At 41.0% G+C, this 19,553-nt stretch overlaps 1 long non-coding RNA gene across 1 annotated transcript in view; it reads right to left on the reverse strand.

Annotated features, from left to right (window-relative positions):
• Window positions 1-12,196: 12,196 nt before the first annotated feature.
• The window catches only part of LOC311592067, a 46,619-nt gene continuing 39,262 nt past the window's right edge, over window positions 12,197-19,553 (reverse strand). Inside the window, exons 2-5 of the long non-coding RNA XR_014777280.1 lie at window positions 18,377-18,506; window positions 17,996-18,072; window positions 13,386-13,432; window positions 12,197-12,940 (exon numbers count right to left, since the gene is read on the reverse strand). This is a non-coding gene — a long non-coding RNA (uncharacterized lncRNA). The remainder of the gene's footprint in view (window positions 12,941-13,385; window positions 13,433-17,995; window positions 18,073-18,376; window positions 18,507-19,553) is intronic.

Consider the following 19,553-nt stretch of genomic DNA (forward strand, 5'->3'; position numbering starts at 1 on the left):
AGTTTTGTAAAAACTGGACTTCAAGGATTCCAAGACAGAGGAATAATTCCTGGAATAAATGGCCAGGTATGAATGACAGGTGGGTGTTTGATTTCCATCCGCACTTTCTTTTCAGCTTTCAGTTGTAGCATGCTGTTGTTCTCCCTTTCAGTAACTCGGGATTATTTTTATAATGAAAAAAAAAGTTATTTTTAATTACTATATAATTGTTGCCATTAATATGATAAAATAACTGTAATTTTCAATTACTATACTCCTAGTACATTTGACACCAGATATTTTTCAACAGAAATGAGAATTTCATCATAAGAATAATTTTATCACTCCATTTCCATAAATATAGTATTGTTATTAAAGATGTCTTTAGAAAAAGTATTATTTTTAGGGAATTGACTTAGAGATATTGATTTTCTAGTATATAAAAGTAATCAGTAATATTCTTTAAAGCTGCTAGAATTATAAAAATGTTTATTTTCTGCGGATAGCACATCTAATAAAGGTAAACCAAACATCCAATGGTGCATATGGTTGATAAAAGAGCAAAAATAACATATCTTCCTCTTGTGAATTTGATTTTTTTTCTAGGAGAAGCAGGACATAGCAGGGAAGTCCCTAGCACTGTTATGATACATATTCTAATAACCTGATGCAGTTGCTCCCTTGAGCAGATGATATGAAGAAGGGATGCTGAGAGCCCTCAGGGTGAACATGTGCCAAGCTCTAGTCAAAAGTTTCATTTTTATCCTTCTTCCCATTGTTTCAGGCTCCTTGGAACATTTCCAGAGTCTGCCACTCCCTTCTTTCATATTGAGCGGAAGTTCAAAGTGCCACATTCCAGATGTGCACATAGGTGAAAATTTGTGTTCCTGTGTCCCATATTTCCAACCCAGAAATTATGAAACCTTTCAAATGTCTAGCCTTTATAGCTCTAGTCTAGGAAAAGGCTGGTGAAAACATACATGTGCAGATAATTTTTAAACCAATTGCTTTTCTGTATTAAAATATCAGAATTTTTAGTTGCTGTCAAAAATTCCCCATGCCTAGAAAGGATGTGTCAGTATCCATAGTGTGTCACAGTCAATGTCAGGGGAGGAGAGCCTGACCATTGAAACATTTTCTTTCATTTCTGTGTCCACTGTCTCATCCCCTGGAGACATTTGCTGATGTCTGGAGAGATTTTTATTGTCTAAACTGAGGAAGGTATGCTGCTCCAGGAAAAAGCTGGGGATAATGTCATATGTTCTGTGGTGAATAGAAGCACTTCCAACAGCAACAGGTACCTGACTCCTAAGATAAAACACACTTAGGTTGAGAGTCCCAGCCATAGCCCATACCGGACCCATTTCAAAGTCAGGTAATCTCCAAGCGCTTGCAAACATTTGGCATTATAATTTTCACATAGCCATATTTATTGGATACATAAATACAGCAAATGCAATCAGAAAGATCAAAATGATTTGTGTAGCTGAGAGTTACCAATTCTTAAGCCATATGAAGCATACATTTGAAGGTACAGCAGGGCCTTTTCTATCTTGACCAGCACCTGCCTGCATTTCACATAGGAAAGAAAAGTTGGCCGACTAACAAATTCTGGTCCAGGTTCTCTTTGAAGATTAGCTGATCCAGGCTCAACCTATTTAGTAGAATGTACTTCTGATGTTTTCAGAGGACCATATTCTCTAATGTTCTTCGCATATTTTGGTCCCAGGCTGTCTTTTCAAGAATGCTGGGATACTAACAACCTTGAAAGACAGATGGTGTCTCCTCTGGAGCAAAGGGTAGGTAGGTTTACCTACTGCAAATCATATGGGACTAAGGTTCCCTAAACTCAAGGTACCTAAGCATGGACACAGCCTGATGTATGCAACATCCTCCTGAGCAATCCACTTTATCCTAGTGCAAGTGAGTTTTCAGACAATGAGTCCTGGCCCAGGATCCAGACCTCTGAACTCTTCTGCTCAGATGTCAGGAATTAACAGGGAAGAGTCCAAGATTTTACTCTCCTGCCAGGAACACCAGAGAGCCTGCTAGAGGTTTGCTAACTTCTCATAGGTTGGTTTTTAAATCTTGAACTATACTTTACCTGGTTTAAGGAACATATGTACCCAGCGTACGCAATGACTAGCTCTGGAAGCAGCTGGTTGCCTTTAAAGACACAGAATATTTTTTCTCTTGCCTTTACTATGCTCTGTCTTTCTGGAGTTCACTTGGCCACAGCCTTAGTTATATGCATATCCTGATGCCGGTCAACACAGTCTTGCTCTGTCTTCCTCCCTTCCCATAATCCTTCCTTCTCCTGTGTAAATGCTATCCATCATCCACATGCTTTTCAATGAACAATACGTTATTTTGACTTTCTTATTTGTGTGCTGGCTGAGAGCCATGCAGGTAAACTGAAGCCGGAGGAAACTTTTGGGGAGTTGGTTCTCTACTTCTCCCATGTGGGTTCTCAGGGTCTTACTAAGGTCATCAAGCAGGCCAGTGCCTTCGAGCCCATGAGTAATCTCGCTGGCTCCACACATTTCTTTCTTTGCTCTAAGTCCACATATTAATCCTGTGGTTAGTGAAGAAAAATGAATCACTAAGTAAAAAAATGTAAACATACTACAAGGTCACCTCATAACCAGTTTTTTTTTTCTAACCAAGAGCATGCCCTGCTGGTCAACTAAAGGAAATAGACCCACCTGATGCCAGCCCCACTTACTGAATTTTTTTTTTCACAACAGTCTCACATTCCCATAGTTCCTTTGGTGAATTCTATAAGTACTGCTGTTTTGGGGGTCCTTGGGCTTCTCACTAGAGAACTACTAAGAAAAAAAATAATAGTTTAAAATTTTTATTTTTATTTTATTTTTGACACAGGGTCTCCTTATTGCATCCCAGGCTGATCTGGTGCTCACTAGGTAGCCAAGGCTGGCCTGAAGTGTGCACTGATCATTTTGCTCCTGCTTCCCCAGTGCTAGGATTGCAGGAAGAGCCACCAGCTGTCAAAACTGGGATCTTTAAAAATGTTTTGTTAGCATATATTAGCTATACCTAACGACGGGTTTCAGTGGCATTTTTATACAAGCACATAATGTATTTTGGTCATATTTATTCCCATTCTCCTCTTCTCCCTCCGTTCCTGCTACTCCTCTTCCTCAAGCAAGCTAAATTAAAAATTTTTTGAAATTAAAATATAATTACATAATTTCTTAATTTCCTTCCTCCCCTCAATCCCTACTATATACTCCCTATCCCTAGTAACCCACCCCAGCTCTCTCTCAAATCCATGACCTCTAGCTTTTTATTATTTAACTATTGTCATATAAATATATGATGCATAAATAGAACCTCTCCATTCCACTTAGCGTCACTTGTACGTACATGATTTCAGGGCTGACCACTTGGTATTGGATAACCAAATCTCTGGGGAAGACTATCTTGTCGAACTCTCAGCATTCCTTAGTCCTTTGTTTAATGGTAGGGCCCTATGAGCTTTCCCTCTCCCATGTTAGAATGTATAGTGAGAATTTTGGTTTCTTCAACAATCCAGTTGTGTTATGGGGGTGGGATATGGGGCTATTTCAGTTCATCCACAGCTGTTAATTGTGATTGCTTCTTGCTCTAGGAGGGGTGTGATTTTTTTTTTTTTGCCAGCTGCAGACAGTTTAATTCTGGGGACTCTGGAGATGGTACAGATGGGAGAGTCCCACAAGGGCCTGTGGTAGCTACTGTTCTCCCATGCTGTTGCCCCTGCTGCTGCTGCTGCTGCTGCTGCTGCTGCTGCTGCTGGTCCTTGCCGCTACATTTGCTATTGCTGGGTTGCTGGATTGCTGGAACAAAGATTGGACTTGTTCCTAGGAACCTGATGCCCCCAATCAGCAGGAAGTAGTCTAAAGAGGTCTTCTCATCCTCTTCCCTCTAACTTCCTTTCTCTTCTACCTAGTGTTGGGATGTTGAAAGGATTAGGGTGTAGGAAGAGTTGGAAGTGTGGTAGATGTAAGAACCCAATAAAGTAGCAAAAAAAAAAAAAAGTATGCCAACCAGAATGTCTACTGTTGCCGTCCTTAGTCAGGTCTTGTTTGGACAGCCATGTTGTTGAGGTAGGTTAAGCTTCTCTGTAACTTCTAGATAACACCGCCTCCTGATAGTCCTCTTCCTCAAGCAAGACGCTTTCCATCTTCTGAAAATGTCCTGTATATTTAAATAGACAAAGAGTCTCCATGTTTATCTTTGTTCTTCTTTCCTAGTAGTTGAGCCTTATGAATATGAGGCTTTTGAGGGGATAATGCTGTATTCTGTTGTAGGAATTCAGGATTTTGTGTAGTGAAGTTCTCTTACAAGGGTGCTTGTTTATTTTATTTGGGGAAACAGTTCCATGGGGGAAGTTAAGACTGGCCTGTGATGGACTTTTCATTACATGCTGTGTTAAACCCGATGCTTCCTCGTTTCATGCTTATGACCTGCTATCAGAGGTCAGATATAAATCACTGCATTCAAAATGCGCTATGACTATCAGTATGTGGAGTTCTGATGTTTCCCATACTCCTGTTTTATAACACCTTTATTAATAATATTAATTCCTCATCCCACTCTTTCAAAGTAGTCAGTGTGAGCTGTCAATAAAATTAGAAAGAAAACCAACAATTACATGTGCAGCAGAGAAACTGCCTCACAGTGCATACAATCTTTGCATATGTGACCGGAACTAGTCTTTGGAATGGAGGAAAGGTGTGTGTAAAAATGTGGCTTCCTGTATATGTGTTGATTTCTTCCCGTCCACTTGAGCCTTTAGATCCTATATCTATAAGCATCTATCTGCAAGTGAATCACTGTTACATTCCAAAAGAACAAATGTAGGAAAGTGAAGCACTTAGTTCAGTTCCTGGAGCCATAAAGAGAGTTCACTCAACACTAATTTTGTAGTTGGTTAGCATGGCAGAGGGTGCAAAAGGGCAGGAGATGACTCTGAAAATTATTCACTGCATTTTGCTTCCAGGAGTCCTAATTTTTTTTCCTATGGACAGAATATTTCGACTATTGTCAAAAGAGCATCTGAGGACCCAGATAAAAGTTGCCTGCTGCGTTTTCAGCTGCTTCCTGCCTGATCTGACTTTTGATTAAAGCTTCTCTCCACAGCTCAGCCATGGCCAAATTCAGAGCACCACTGATGTCCCCAAAGACTGACTGGAGAACGGTTGTCTGTTGTCCAGAAGTGGCAGCAGACACCTTCCATTTGACTTTTTATACTTTTCTCAATAATGTTAGGTATTTTTTTTATTATTATTTAGAATACAAACGTTGGGTTGGGATTATAGGTTAGAGGCAGAGCATTTGCCTAGCAACCAGGGATTGTAGAGCGTGTCCACTGTCACACACTTCACTGCATCAGCAATTTACATTTATACTCAATGTAAGTAACTATGTCATCATAGTTCATAGCTTCCATCATGATTTGTTTTTAAAGCATCTAGAATAGCCACTCCTGTGCAGGGATCAATGTATGGATACAAGGCAATTAACGACAAGACTGAAGACACCACAAGCTTGGAGTATAGAGGGTCCCTCAGGGCTTCCCTTTCTTCAGTTTTACAGTGAATCAGTCAGATCTGATTTCCTCTATGATCCCTCTGTGTAGCTAAAAAAAAAAAAAATAACAAATCCAGTTACATTTATAATAAATATGTTATAGAATCAAATATTCAAAGTACTACCAGGTCCATAGGAAACATCCATTGACTGTTTAATGATTAAATAAGATAATATATATTTAATAGAGAAATCACATTTTTAAAATACAATTGATTTCATATGTCAGTAATTATTAGGGAACACCTTTATTACTGCTTTTTAACCATTTCTGTTAAATGTGTTTTCAGATAATTTATTAAGCTAATAAAGACTCTACCTTTAGAAAGTATAAATCTGTAACAAAAATCAGCAGAAAAAATTTAGTGAGAAACAAAATTAAATTTTGTGTTTCTTATTGAATATAGGAGATATGAGTAAAGCAAACGTTTGTCTCAACTTTCTTCCACAAAGCCAGAAGATGAAAGAACACAGACACATCAAGATAAGACGAAGCTCCAGGTGAGCAGAGGAGGGATGGTAACATGAATGACGTCACCATTTCTCAGACTCCCTGATGCCAGAAGCTAAGGACTGTGGAGAAAAGCTTTCCGAAGAAGAGGCAAGCAGCCAGCAAAAGGGCTGGTTCCTCTGGGAAACCGGAAGTGCCAATAGAGAAGCAAAATAGAGATTTCATTGTCATTCGTTAATAAACAGTGGACACCTTATTCTATGAATGTATTCGCTGACATACAACCTACATAAAGCTCCACATACAGGAGTCCCACCCCACCCCCACCCCCGCTCCCGGCTCCGCCCCATCCGCACCGTGCTTCTGCATGTGGCTCAATCCTCTGTGGCCGTCATCTTGAAATTCTTAGTTTTGAACAAGTAGGGGATATTTTTATTTTGCCCTAGGCTAACTACAAAGCTAATCCAACTTAAATCCCTCCCACTAAACCAGGTAAAGGTTTAAGGGTAAGAGGTCTGTGCTTTGGGAATGCTCAAGTGGAAACAGAGACTTGGGGACGCCAGGCACAGGAGGAACAAGAGAGTAGGTGACTGTCAAGAAGAGGAGAGCGACTGACTGACTATCCTTGTACCTCCGCTAGCACAGAGAAGGGTGGCAGCCAACCTAAGACTCCTAAGAAGACTTCCAGACTCTTCTTAGAGCAACTCCACCAGACTGAAAAAGAGCAATTGGGAGCCCTAAAGAATTGTGGGACTGGAGGTGTGGCTCAGAGATTAGAACCCGGGCTGCTCTTCCAGAGGACCCGAGATTCTCACACACACACACACACACACACACACACACACACACACACACACACACACACACACCTGCTTTCAAACTCTCCAACTCCAGTTCAGCGGAGTTGACTGCATGAGCTGTACAGATACACACGCAGGCAAAACAACCCGTAGGCATAAAATAATAATTTTTTAATGTAATGCCTCTAGAATATCTGAGACACTCTTACCACAACATAGACTTTCTAAACAAAATTTACTGCCTCGACTACCAGTGGGTAATACAACGGTTAGCAGAAATTTTAGGAAGCCGGAAAGGAGTGATGAAAGCAACCAAGGAGAAAGAAAGAATCCCCAAGAGATCAAAAACCTCACATGAGTCATGAAGGAAGGAAAGAAAAAAATGCAGAAAAAAAAAAAAAGAAACCAGGACACTCATGTAGGAGCATAATTGTATTATAATAGACATGGAAATTTTTAGGAGCATTAGCATAAGTATCAAAATAATAAACGTTATGCCAGTTATTTATCCAAAAAAAAGCAATGGTCATAACTATCTTTATAAAGAAAACTATCAAAAATTAAACATGGATATGCTTAACTAATAGTCATTAATTTTTGAAAGATAGGGTGACTCTGGGATGTTTCTACAACCAGAAAGTGGAAAAAAAATTAAACAAATTAAAAACTGAAATGGGAAATGGAAGCTCAGCTATATCAAACAGTGTGTCAAAGGATTCAAACGTAAATAATAAAACATCCAGAGAAACAAAAAAGTGTAAGAGAAGGAATGTTCAGTAAAAAAAAAATACGTATGCACAAATTTTAGGATACTCTTCACATTAACAGTAAGTTCACTGATAGTATGGAATTTCATTATTGATGGCTAAAGAACAATTGACACCAAAAACAAACAAGCAAACAAAAAGAATAATTGCCAAATATGGCAAAGTGGAAGGACTCAAAATGTGGCAGAAAACATTAGAAGTCAATATGGTAATTGGTTTCTCTGAGGCAAAACTGAAGGCGGAAGATAAGTACTCAGAAAACTGGGACAATAAAGAGATGGTGCGGTGACTAACTCCTGCAAAATGCAAAGACTTCATCTAAAACTCAGTTCGTTGTGTTACAAAGCTCAGCCACGAGCAATACTTGCAGAGCCGTAACCAAGTCACTGTAGGAACTGTGATGTCATTGTATTAGCAGGTTGTAGGGAAGATGCACTCTTCTGGATTCTGAATATGGCAAGTAAGGAGTGGGAAAATACAAAACTGGGTTGGCTAGGAGCTGTGTGGGGAAAGGTAATTGCTGCCAAACCTCAAGACCTGATCTTAATTCCTAGAACTCACATGGTGGAAGGAGAAAACTAACTCCTGCAAATTCTGATGTCTGCATGCATACAGTGGCACGCACACAGTATAGAAAAAAAATAAAGGAAATATCACAATGAAATGAGCCTGTCATTTAGCAATATGGAGGGAAAAACCAAAAGAAGTTCACAGGGGGTAATGGCCATCTGCCAGAGACAGAAATCAAAAGTAAGGGAAAGAAAGTAAAAGCTGCCAGTGGTTTTGAGCCTTGAAAAGCTGCAAGACATTTAAAACTGTGTGTGCATGTATGTGTGTGATCCAAAAATAAGTTGAAAATATAAATCTGGGGCTGGAGAGATGGCTCAGAGGTTAAGAGAACTGACTGCTCTTCCCAAGGTCCTGAGTTCAATTCCCAGCAACCACATGGTGGCTCACAGCCATCTATAAAGTGATCTGATGCCCTCTTCTGACCTGTAGATGTACACGCAGGCAGAGCACTGGATACATAATAACAAATAAACAAATCTTAAAAAAAAAAAAAGAAAATATAAATCTGCAACATACATATACTAACAATTTTTCATTGTAATTATTCAATTTCTTTCTTTTTTTTTTTGCTGAACCTTTTTGAAAATTTAATTACTTTATTTAGATTACATCTCAATTGTTATCCCATCCCTTGTATCCTCCCATTCCTCCCTTCCTCCTGCTTTCCTTCTATTCCCCTCCCCTATGTCTGTGACTGAGGGGGACCTCCTCCCCCATTGTAGGGTCACAGCTACTGTTTTAAAATTACATGTATTATCTGTAGGCTCGGCTAGCAATCAATTAAGACACAGATACTTGTTATATTTTAAAATAGCCTTAGCTAACCTGGGGCAGGGCAGATATTAATCCTCTAAACTATCTTCCATAGTAGGGCCTCAGGCATGGGATCCCTATCTCAATCCCATGCCATCTGCTTCTAATAACTTCTATCAAGCTACCTCCCATCCATAATCCCATATACTTGCTCATGTTCTTCATCTGGGCTGGATTCTCCATCCACGCCGGCCATGCTTCCCCTCCAGCTAACCCATGGTGGCCTTTCCCTCTTCACTTCAGGTCTTCTTCTCCTGGTGGCAGTCCTTTTTCTTCCCAGAATTCTTCTCTCTCTCCTAGCCCCACATATCTCCTGCCCTGCCCAGGTGGGATGGCTTTTTATTAAACAAAAGGTGGGTCAGACAACAAGCAGTAATTAACATCAAAATTCATCAGATTATCCCAACACACAGTTTATCAAGTCTCATCTTGGTAGCCTGCTTATCCTTTCTCTGAGTGCCGCCAGGCCTCCCCACCAAGGAGAAGTGGTCAAACATGGGGCACCAGAGTTCATGTCAGAGTCAGTCCCCACTCTTCACTCAACTGTGGAGAATGTCCTGTCCATTGGCTAGATCTGGGTAGGGATTCAATGTTTACTGCATGTATTGTCCTTGGTTGGTGCAGTAGTTTGTGCAGAACCCCTGGGCCCAGATCCTTCTGTCATGATGTTCTTGTAGGTTTCTAGGACCCTCTGGATCCTTCTATTTCCCCATTCTCCCAAACTTCTCTCACCTGAAGTCCCAATAGGATGTACTCACATCTATCCCAATCTCCTGGTAAGTGAAGAATTTCAAGCAACATACCTCTTGAGCTAGTATGCAATTTTAAGTGAGTATAAACCATGTGAGTCTTTCTGCTTCTGGGTTAACTCACTCAGTATGATCATTTCTAGTTCCATCCATTTGTCCACAAATTTTGGGATTTCCTTGTTTTTAATAGCTGAGTAGTATTCCATGGTGTAAATGTACCACAGTTTCTTTATCCATTCTTCTACTGAAGGTCACTTAGGTTGTTTCCAGGTTCTGGCTATTATGAATAAGGCTGCTATGAACATTGTTGAGCATATGTCCTTGTTGTGTGCTGGTGCATCTTCTGAGTATATTTCAAGGAGTGGACTAGCTGGGTCTTAAGGAAGCCTTATTCCCAGTTTTCTGAGAAATCACCAGATAAATTTTCGAAGTAATTGTACAACTTTGCATTTCCACCAGCAATGAAGGAGTATTCCCCTTTCTCCACATCCTCGCCAGCATGTGGTGTCACTTGAGTTTTTGATCTTAGCCATTCTGATGGGTTTAAGATAGAATCTCAGAGACATTTTGATTTGCATTTCTCTGATGACTAAAGACATTGAGCATTTCTTTAAGTGTTTCTCAGCCATTTGATATTCTTCTGTTGAGAATTTTCTGTTTAGTTCTGAGCTCCATTTCTCAATTCGGTTTTTGGGTTTGGTGGAGTTTAATTTTTTGAGTTCTTTATATATTTTGGATATTAGACTTTTGTCAGATGTAGGGTTGGTGAAGATCTTATGCCAGTCTGTGGCCTGTTGCTTTGTTCTGTTGACAGTGTCTCCTGCCTTACAGAAGCTTCTCAGCCTCGTGAGGTCCCATTTATTGATTGTTGATGTTAAGGCCTGGGTTGTTGGTGTTCTGTTCAGGAAGTTTTCTCCTATGTCAATGTGTTCCAGGCTCTTACCCACCTTTTCTTCTAACTGATTTAGTATCTCTGGTTTTATGTTGAGGTCTTTAATCCACTTGGACCTGAGTTTTGTGCATGGTGACAAATATGGATATAATTGCATTTTTCTACATATAGACATACAGTTAGACCAGCATCATTTGTGAAAGATGCTATGCTTTTTCCATTGAATAGATTTGGCTTCTTTGTCAAAAGTCAAGTGATCATAGGTGTGTGAATTAATTTCTGGGTCTTCGATTCAATTCCATTGATCCACCAGCCTATTGCAGGGCCAGTACTATGCTGTTTTTATTACTGTTGCTCTATAGTACAGCTTGAGATCAGGTATGGAGATTCCTCCAGAGGATCTTTTATTGTACAGGATTGTTTTAGCAGTTCTGGGTTTTTTATTTTTTTCCATATAAAGTTGAGAATTGATTTTTCAGTGTATTTAAAAAAATGTGTAGGTATTTTGATAGAGATTGCATTGAATCTATAAGTTGCTTTTGGTAGATGGCCGTTTTTACTATGTTAATTCTCCTGATCCATGAACAAGGGAGATCCTTCCATCTTCTGATGTCATCTTCAGTCTCTTTCTTCAAAGATTTGAAGGTTTTTTTCAAACAAGTCCTTCACTTGCTTGATTAGAGTTACTCCTAGATATATTATATTGCTTGTGGCTATTGTGAAGGGTGTAGTTTCCCTAATTTCTTCCTCTGCACATTTGTCCTTTGTATATAGGAAGGCTACTGACTTTTTTAAAGTTAATTTTCTATCCAGCCAATTTGCTGAAGGTGTTTATCAGCCGTAGTAGTTCTCTGGTGGAATTTTGGGGGTCACTTATGCACACTATCATATCATCTGCAAATAGGTATAATTTGACTTCCTCCTTTCCCATTTGGATCCCCTTGATCTCCTTTTATTGTCTTATTGCTCTGGCTAGAACTTCAATAACTCTATTGAAGAGATATGGAAAAAGTGGGCAGCCTTGCCTGGTCCCCGATTTTAAAGGAATTTCCTTGAATATCTCTCCATTTAATTTGATTTTAGTTATTGGCTTGCTGGACCTGTTCAAACCATGGGTGGAGCACGCTATGGCTGGGCAAGGTGGTCCCAGCTGCCTGGGATTCCCCGTGGCCATGGGGCCCTACACAGACTGGCATGAAGTGGGGGTAGGGGTGGGGACCAGAATAGAGAGGGCAGACAGATTCATCCATTTCCCTAAGACTTTCCCAGGCCAGGAGCTCTGGTGTTCCACTGTCCCACACACTTTATAGGCTGGCGGCAGTCTGCAGGTGGGTTTCGTTCTGGTGTCTGGAGAGTGGGTTCAGGACCTCCGTGGGCTGTTGCTTGACCAGGGGCCAGGCCAACCAGTGGTCTGCCCTGTGCGGGACCCCACTCACCTAGTGTTCTCTAGTTCTACCAGTCTGTGGCTCCCAGTCAGGTGCCTGGTCTCTGTGCAGTAAATCAGATACAGTGCGTGATCAATTATTCAATTTATTAACGGTGATGATTGAAGTAATAGGGAAAACCGTTTTAATTGAGTAGACTATTAATGTATTGGCTATTATTTATTTCATTTCATAAACAAGGAACTGGGGTCATAACACATCCAGGTATACCCAGGAGAGTAGCCTGAAAAATCACAGTATGTAAGAATATCACAGGCTGATGGAAGTTGATGCGGAGAGGATTCTCCCAAGTTGTGGGCCTGTACTCTAAATCACAGAAGTCCCAGAGAAATTAGATTAGCAAAGGAGAGCTGGTGTGCTACTGTGGCACTGGGGTAGTTTTAATAGTGGTTGAAAAGAGGCAAAAGCAAAAGAAAAGGAAATTCTGAGCATAACCAAAGTGAGAGATGAAAGCAATGGGAAAACAGTTTACAGGGAAAGGCTCAAAGCGGATGCCTTATTCCAGGAAGTCAGACTGATGGGAGAGAAGAGGTGAGTATGACAGAAATCCCGCTGGATGCTATTTGCTGCCCCAGGCAATGAGCTCTGAGAGGCTGCCCTGGGGTGTGGAAATGGAAGGGGCTTGGGGACAGGAGGAGCCAGCAGCTTCCAGGGCTCTGTTCTCACCACAGCTGCATGGAGGCCAGCTCTAAGGCTGCAAGAAAGATTGCTTTCATTCAGCTTTTAGTCTGTGACAGAGTCTCTCACTATGTAGATTCACTTGGCCTTTTCTTTCTGATCATTATGCCTCCATTTCCCAAGTGCTGGGATTATAAGCACGAGCCTCCAGGCCCAGCTTCCAGGAAAGATTTCTGCAGGAACCTGTTGGTCTGTGTCTGAAAACTAAGTTGGGAAAATAGCGAATTAACAACCCCCCTCCCACTTAGGCTGCCAATTTTATAGCTATAGAAATGGGGACTTTTAATTGTTTATTTGGGGTAAAAAGCAAAAACCAAGCAAACAAGTTAAAGAACCATCATGCAGCAAAATGTGTGTACATACTTAGCTGTGTGTGTATCTTTTCCTAATTTTACCTTCTGGTAGTTCTGTCCTATCTGCAAGCAGAGTGCTGTGTAAAGTAGAGAAATTCATCACTTGGTTCAAACACTGTAGCTTGAGGGTTCACAGAGGTACAACTTTGTCGCTTTGGTACCTGCCGGCTTGCTCAGACATGAACCCTGTCCCTCAGCTACCATTCCTTGAGCCTGCTCACCCACACCCACCCCACCCCACCCCACCCCACCCCACCTCTCTCCAGTTCCTGAGGTAAACAGCTGACTCCGCTTACCAGCTCTCTGATGGATGTGCCCACAATTCCCCTTTCCTGCTTCCTCTCTGTGGAAAAAAAAAAAAAAGAGGGCTGTGATTTCCTTAACCAGAAATATTTTATTCTTAACAACCATAATTATGCAACCCCCTGCAGCTAGCCTTAAGCTCACTATTTTGACTATCCAAGCAAATAAGTTAATTTGCATCAGGAAGTTAAAATAATCCAATTACTGCTACTCTATCAAAGATCTCTTGGAGAAAGTAGCTTAGTAATCTTTTACCCCCTATCTTAACATTTTTAAAAGACACTGAAAGAGAGAAGACTATTAAAAAGAAAAAACATCCCTTCTGTGGGGATCTCTTTACAGGAGGCTTGTCATGTGTTTAAATGGATGTACCAGATAATTATGTTGGTTGCAGCATGTAGAACCGGATAAAGAGGGGAAATGGAATTTGACAAAATGATGAATATTCTACATCAAAGCTACCCATGTTAATATAAATAAGTCATGTGGTATCAGGTGAGGAGGTAATGCCAGAAGCAGCTTAACATCACCAGGTGTTGTGAGCCTGTGCGGAGGAGATTTTTTTTTCTCTCATGTTCCACCTTGGAAAAGATATTAACCTCACAAATCTGGGTGAGATTGTAGGTGTACACATTTACAGCTGAACTGATGACCTAATCAAGGACAACACAGCAGTGCCCTAGAGATGACCTGAAACTTTGCTTTCCCAAACAAAATGCACTGCAGATGGTGTCCCCCGCCTCACAGATAGCCTTATGAACATTTGACCTTTGACATATGTCCATCTTAAAAGAGAGGATTAGACACCAGATGATGATAATCTACCAAATTCTGCATTAAAACATGCAGTAATTAAAAAGTAGATTTTTGAGATACAAATATACTTGTTCATTGGGGGAAAAAAAAGTACCTTAAAGTATATTCTTAGTCTTAAATTGTATGGTTTAGTAACAATTAGGTGTTTCTCAGCATGGCTCCAAAATGGTTTTGAATTTTCAGGGGAAAAAAAACAAGTATAATTATCTTAATAAAGGTGCCAGGGAATTAAGCCTCAATGGATATTTGCTATTTTCCTTGAGGAAAGAAGATCTTAATATGGGGATTTACACCTGAGTACTTTTCTTTGCCTTCCTCCCTTCCAACTGATCAACTGCTGGGCCTGAGTGTGTTGAAAAAAAGAGTTAACTGTGCTCACTCCTAACCAGAAGGACTCTGGGAGCGTTTTCTTTCATAAAGTGCATCTTCATAACTTGATTCTTTTTCTAATAAAGTTGCAATATTAAACAATATGTGAAACAATATTCATCTGTATTCAACTTCTTTGAAAGGGCACTTCCTTAGGATTCTTTTTGTTGACTTTGGTTTTTAAAAAAATACCTTTAAGCAGTGAAAATAGGCCTTTGCTGATAGTGTATTAACAGAAGCACACTATAGCCAAAGGGAAGAGAGGGGAAAAGACCTTTGCTCTGGGCCACAAGGTCTTTGCAATGAGATTCAGGTTCAATCTATTACCCAGAAGTTCCCTATGCTGCAATTGTATGTGGCTCCTTTTAATTTTTTTTTTCTTTCCATCTTCTATCTTCTAGGGCTTGGAGAGGCAGAACCATTGAAGAGCTGTGCCGGAGACTTGATTGCAGTTGAATGTAGACGCTGATGAAGGAATCTCTGAAAAGCTCTTGTCCTTGACTCTGGCACTGAAGCTTCAAGTCCACAGGTTGCCCTGACATACATCGCACAGTCTGGGAGGCTTTGAGCTGAGTCCAAAGTCAAGGGCTGCAGAAGAGCTGTTTCTTTCTGAGGACTGCAGGGAACAAGTGGCACGCCACCTTGCTTCCGGTGTCTTTCAACAGCTGTTGACCTCTCTGGTTCTCTACCTTCCTCCCCGTGCCACCACTGTGTACATGTTCAGATGTTCCCTGTTTATAAAGGCATTAAACTTTATCTTAACCAATCAGCTGAGGTGAAGACCTGTATGAAGTAACATTCTGAAGCACCAGAGTAAGGCGTCACCATGCCTTCCTGGGTGGATAATTCACCATGCTCTCTCCTGTGTGGTGAGCAAGAAAAAGCTGGACAAGAAGCATGAGCTGTAAAGGCACTGATCTGCACTGAACCATGTTGACTCTTGCTTGCTTGTGAAGGTCATGGAAGAGAAGATCCACTTCATTATCAAGTCAGTCCCTTACCTGGAATATGAACCAAAGAAACTGAAAGGACCCAGGGGGACAAGAGACAGATGCTGCCTGACCCTGACCATGACCATGCCAGTGAAGTGCCATTCCTAGTGTTCGCTCTTGGCCTCCTACGTGCAGATCAGATGTGAGCTCTCCATCTGTTCCTGCTGCCAAGCTGTTGGTCCACCATCATGGACTCTAACCCTTTGAAACCACAGGGCAAATTAAATGCTTTCTTTTTCTTTCATTGGTTATCTTGGTCATGGTGTTTTGTCACAGTGATAGAAAAGCAACTAATACAGACATCTTTATAATGCTAACACATTTCTTTTAGAACACTAATGCAATTCACAAGTGCTCCAATCCATGACTTCATCACCTCTTAATGCTCTATATCTTCAATACCATCACCTCGAGGCTGATGATTTTATCAGATAAACCATGAAGTCCATGAGCATTTAGACCACCGTTCATTCAACAAGCTAACTAAATGATCTGCCTCTAAAATTTCCTTTGTGGTGTTTACTTATTGCTTGCCTACAAAGAAAGGATTTGGGGCCATCAAAAGTATAAGATCTTGAGGTTCTATTCCATTGAATTTTGTGAAAATGGAAACAACAGAAATCCTGCATTCCCTTTATTCGTTATCTTATTGGCAAGGAGTTTTATTAGTTATCTTATTGGAAGCTGTATTAATTGATCAAGAACAATCAGAACACATAGAGCTAAATTTGAAATGTAACTTTGTCTCTTAACTACTCAAAACTTCTCTCTATTGAATTTCCAGCCCATAACAAGAGAGATAATCTTTGCAGCGGTTCTCAGGGTCTGTGTGGCTGAAAGACCTCAGAGGAAGGTGACTCCAAGCTTGTTATGTGATAAGAACAGAAGCTATGTTGGTCCTCTCTTAGCTTTCACCTGGGATTTTTAATCTTGTTGATAAAATAGTTTAAACTGGACTCAGACGAAAGCTTGAGGACCATTTCTATTAGAGTTTGAGAGAAAAGAACAGAGCAGACATGCTGTAAACCTTGGCAGCCACTGGGAGATTGGAGCTGGATAAGACGAAGAGAGATAGGCCTTTTGAGTTAAGGTCCCCAAAAGAAGGAAGATTCAGAGATGGAGGTTGGCAAACAGCTCCAGGAGTAGGGTTTTGTTTTGTTTTGGTCCTTTAGAGAAAGAGTAAGGATGTCTGGAGTGTGAGAGCAAGCACTTGTACAATTTTTCTTGGTATCCAAAGGAGAGCCAGAGAGAGGAAAATGAAAAGTTAGACTTCTGACTTAGAATTCAGATGAGTGGCCAGGCTTTGACCTGAAGATCTGTAAGTAGATGCCCAGAAGGAGGGGTTTCTGAAGGTATATGACAGTGTATCATTAAAGGGTAATTATTTCTCCCATCTCTTTAGCATGTCTTCTACTGAATCGTCTCTCTTGAGGGATGGTATTCTGGTCAGATAACTGACAGTCCCAGTTAAATTAACAATTAATAGAGACAATAAAAGCATAAAATATTCTGATCTCTGGGGCAGATCAGAATGTCACGTCTGTACCTAAGGCCAGATGCAGAGCTCAGATTCAATTATTTTGGTCAGGAGGAAGTAGCCCTTAATGGCCCTCAACAAAGCCAGGACACTTATTCACATGATAAGTGGGAGCTGAGGTCCAAAGTTGATCCTGAGGAAGGAGTCCATCCTCATGAGCCCCCAAGCTTGCTAAGGACTGTCTGCTGCCTGATCTTGCCAACCATTTAAGTCTAATTATAATGAGTTTTTAGAAATTTCCTCTATTAAAAACTTTGAGTCCACAAGGCAACTTAAGAAATGTAGCTACCACTGCCTTCTCCTTCTATCTGTGTAGCCACCTGTTTCCCTTTGCAGCACTAGAAGTTAATCACGGAATATGTATTTTACCTAGGCTATTGTCCTTTAAACCAAAAGGCACAGATATGGTATTGTCTCACATACACGATAAAAAAGAATTACATTTCACACGTAAAGAAACCCATGGGATCGTCTATAAACTGCCTGCCTTTCTATGGCTTTTGAACTTTAGTTTCAAATTTTTAGAGTTGATTCCTAGACTTGGCTAAGATAAAGACCTTGAGAAACGTATTTTTGAAAAGATGTGCTAGCAGTCAACACTCATCTTAAAAACGTTTGTATTCGTGTATCTTAAATTGCAAAGTGTGGTAAAACAGAGGCTTAGATACAGGAAATGAGAGGTTATGCCTCTTCATATCAGTGCTGATCAGAGCTGCCAAAAACAACCTGCAGTCACACTAACTGCCCAGTCGGGCTGTCTGATCTTGGGAAGGGTCTGCAGTTCAGAAATGGGTCGCTGTCCCTTGGCAGGGCTCTTGCTGGTGTTCCTCCTGGCCCTGCTATTGGACTTTATCTCCTAAAAATCTTAACAAAATTTGTTTATACTCACCTAGGATATATGGAGCTGCTACTTCAACAGAGCCTCGGACCAATCCAGAAAAAGACACTGAGATCTCTATTCCTCCGCTGGACTGAAAAAAAAAGGGGGGGGGGTATCTGAGAGATTCATTGCAGAAACTGTCTCTTGTTCCCACTTAACTATCAGACAAACAACATTTGTAATCCTCCATTCTACCCCGGAGAGCTTTGCCATCAGGACAGTAGTAGGAAAGACTGTCTTCTTGAATTTTCAATAGCGCAGTCCAGCAAGAAGCAGTTACTAATGAATGAATATTCATCCTCCTAACTACCTAACTACGAAAGAAGAAAGGGCTCTCAATTTGGGATCTGGCCCTTCCCAGTAAAGAAGAGATAAACAAGGCTGACTTACCAATGTCGGGTCCAAGCACAGTGAAGGCAAGTTATTAACAACACTACAGAAAGTCAGAGTAGCAATAGAATAGTGAAGGTTTAGGCCCAGTGCCACAGACATATAGCATGTCAGTGTCTCTGGAGAACCCCTGTGGCAGAAATGGGAGGGCATTATTGTAGATTGTGGGGTTCACAGGAGGAGCCTGCAGCCAGGCTCTCTCACTTTCAGGCAGGAAGCAGAGAAAGGAGTAGGGAGGAGGATATGCCATGCCAACATCACCAACGCACCCTTTGTGAAAGTATTTCCCATAAGAGATACGGCACGAGGACTGTCAGGGTTGTCTGCCAGAGACTCCTAGACACCCAGGCAGTGTCTCCAGGCTACAGTGGTGGAGAGAAGGATGCTGCAGAGTCTATGCTCTGACCAGAAGCTAGACTGTAAGGTTACACTCTTACTGATAACCAACCAGCACTGGAGATCCAGCATGGGCAGTTTAGAAATAGCATCTTTTTAAGAAAGTTGTGAATGGGGTTGCAGATTTCCAAAAATATCAAGTAAGGGAAAATTAAAAATATTCTGAAATAAGTACACATTCTGGGCTTCTTTAGGGCAGTGCTTAAAATTTTTCTTTGGGCAGAATTTCAACAGCAAAATTCAACAGTCATGAATTTCCTTCTTCTGGAAATGATAAAGCTCTCTGCTCCCTCTTTCCCTCTCTGTCTGTATATTTTCCTCCTAGCAGCTCATGCTCAAACCCTGTCCATCAGCCCCACGCTGTCTCCTTTCACGAGTCACACCTGTCTTCATGTGCTCCCCTGAGCATGCACCACACATCATCAGACAGAACCTTTGTGTGTTGTAGCTGTCTTATCCCTTTGTTTTGTAAACCTCACATAATTAGAGATTCTTGTTAAGTTCTAAAATCGAATAAGACACCTAAGGTGCAGGTCAATAAAAGTGAGGTAAGAGAAGAGGATAGTCCAGGTAGAAGAGTGTGGAATAGGGTGGGAAAGCATGCGAAAGAAAATCATGGGAAATCTTGAAACATTTGCAGTGAAGACAGCACTAGGAACTTGCCTGATGGGTAGGACACTGGGGCATCCCACATGCCAGCATCACTGGGTACATATGAATGCAAATGTGTCTGACACCAGACACTGTACCACCATCCTGTCCATCTGCTTTCCTATTGCCC

This window comes from Acomys minous (genome assembly GCF_964271855.1).
Source record: "Acomys minous genome assembly, chromosome: 2".
In the NCBI taxonomy this organism is placed as follows: Eukaryota; Metazoa; Chordata; class Mammalia; order Rodentia; family Muridae; genus Acomys; species Acomys minous.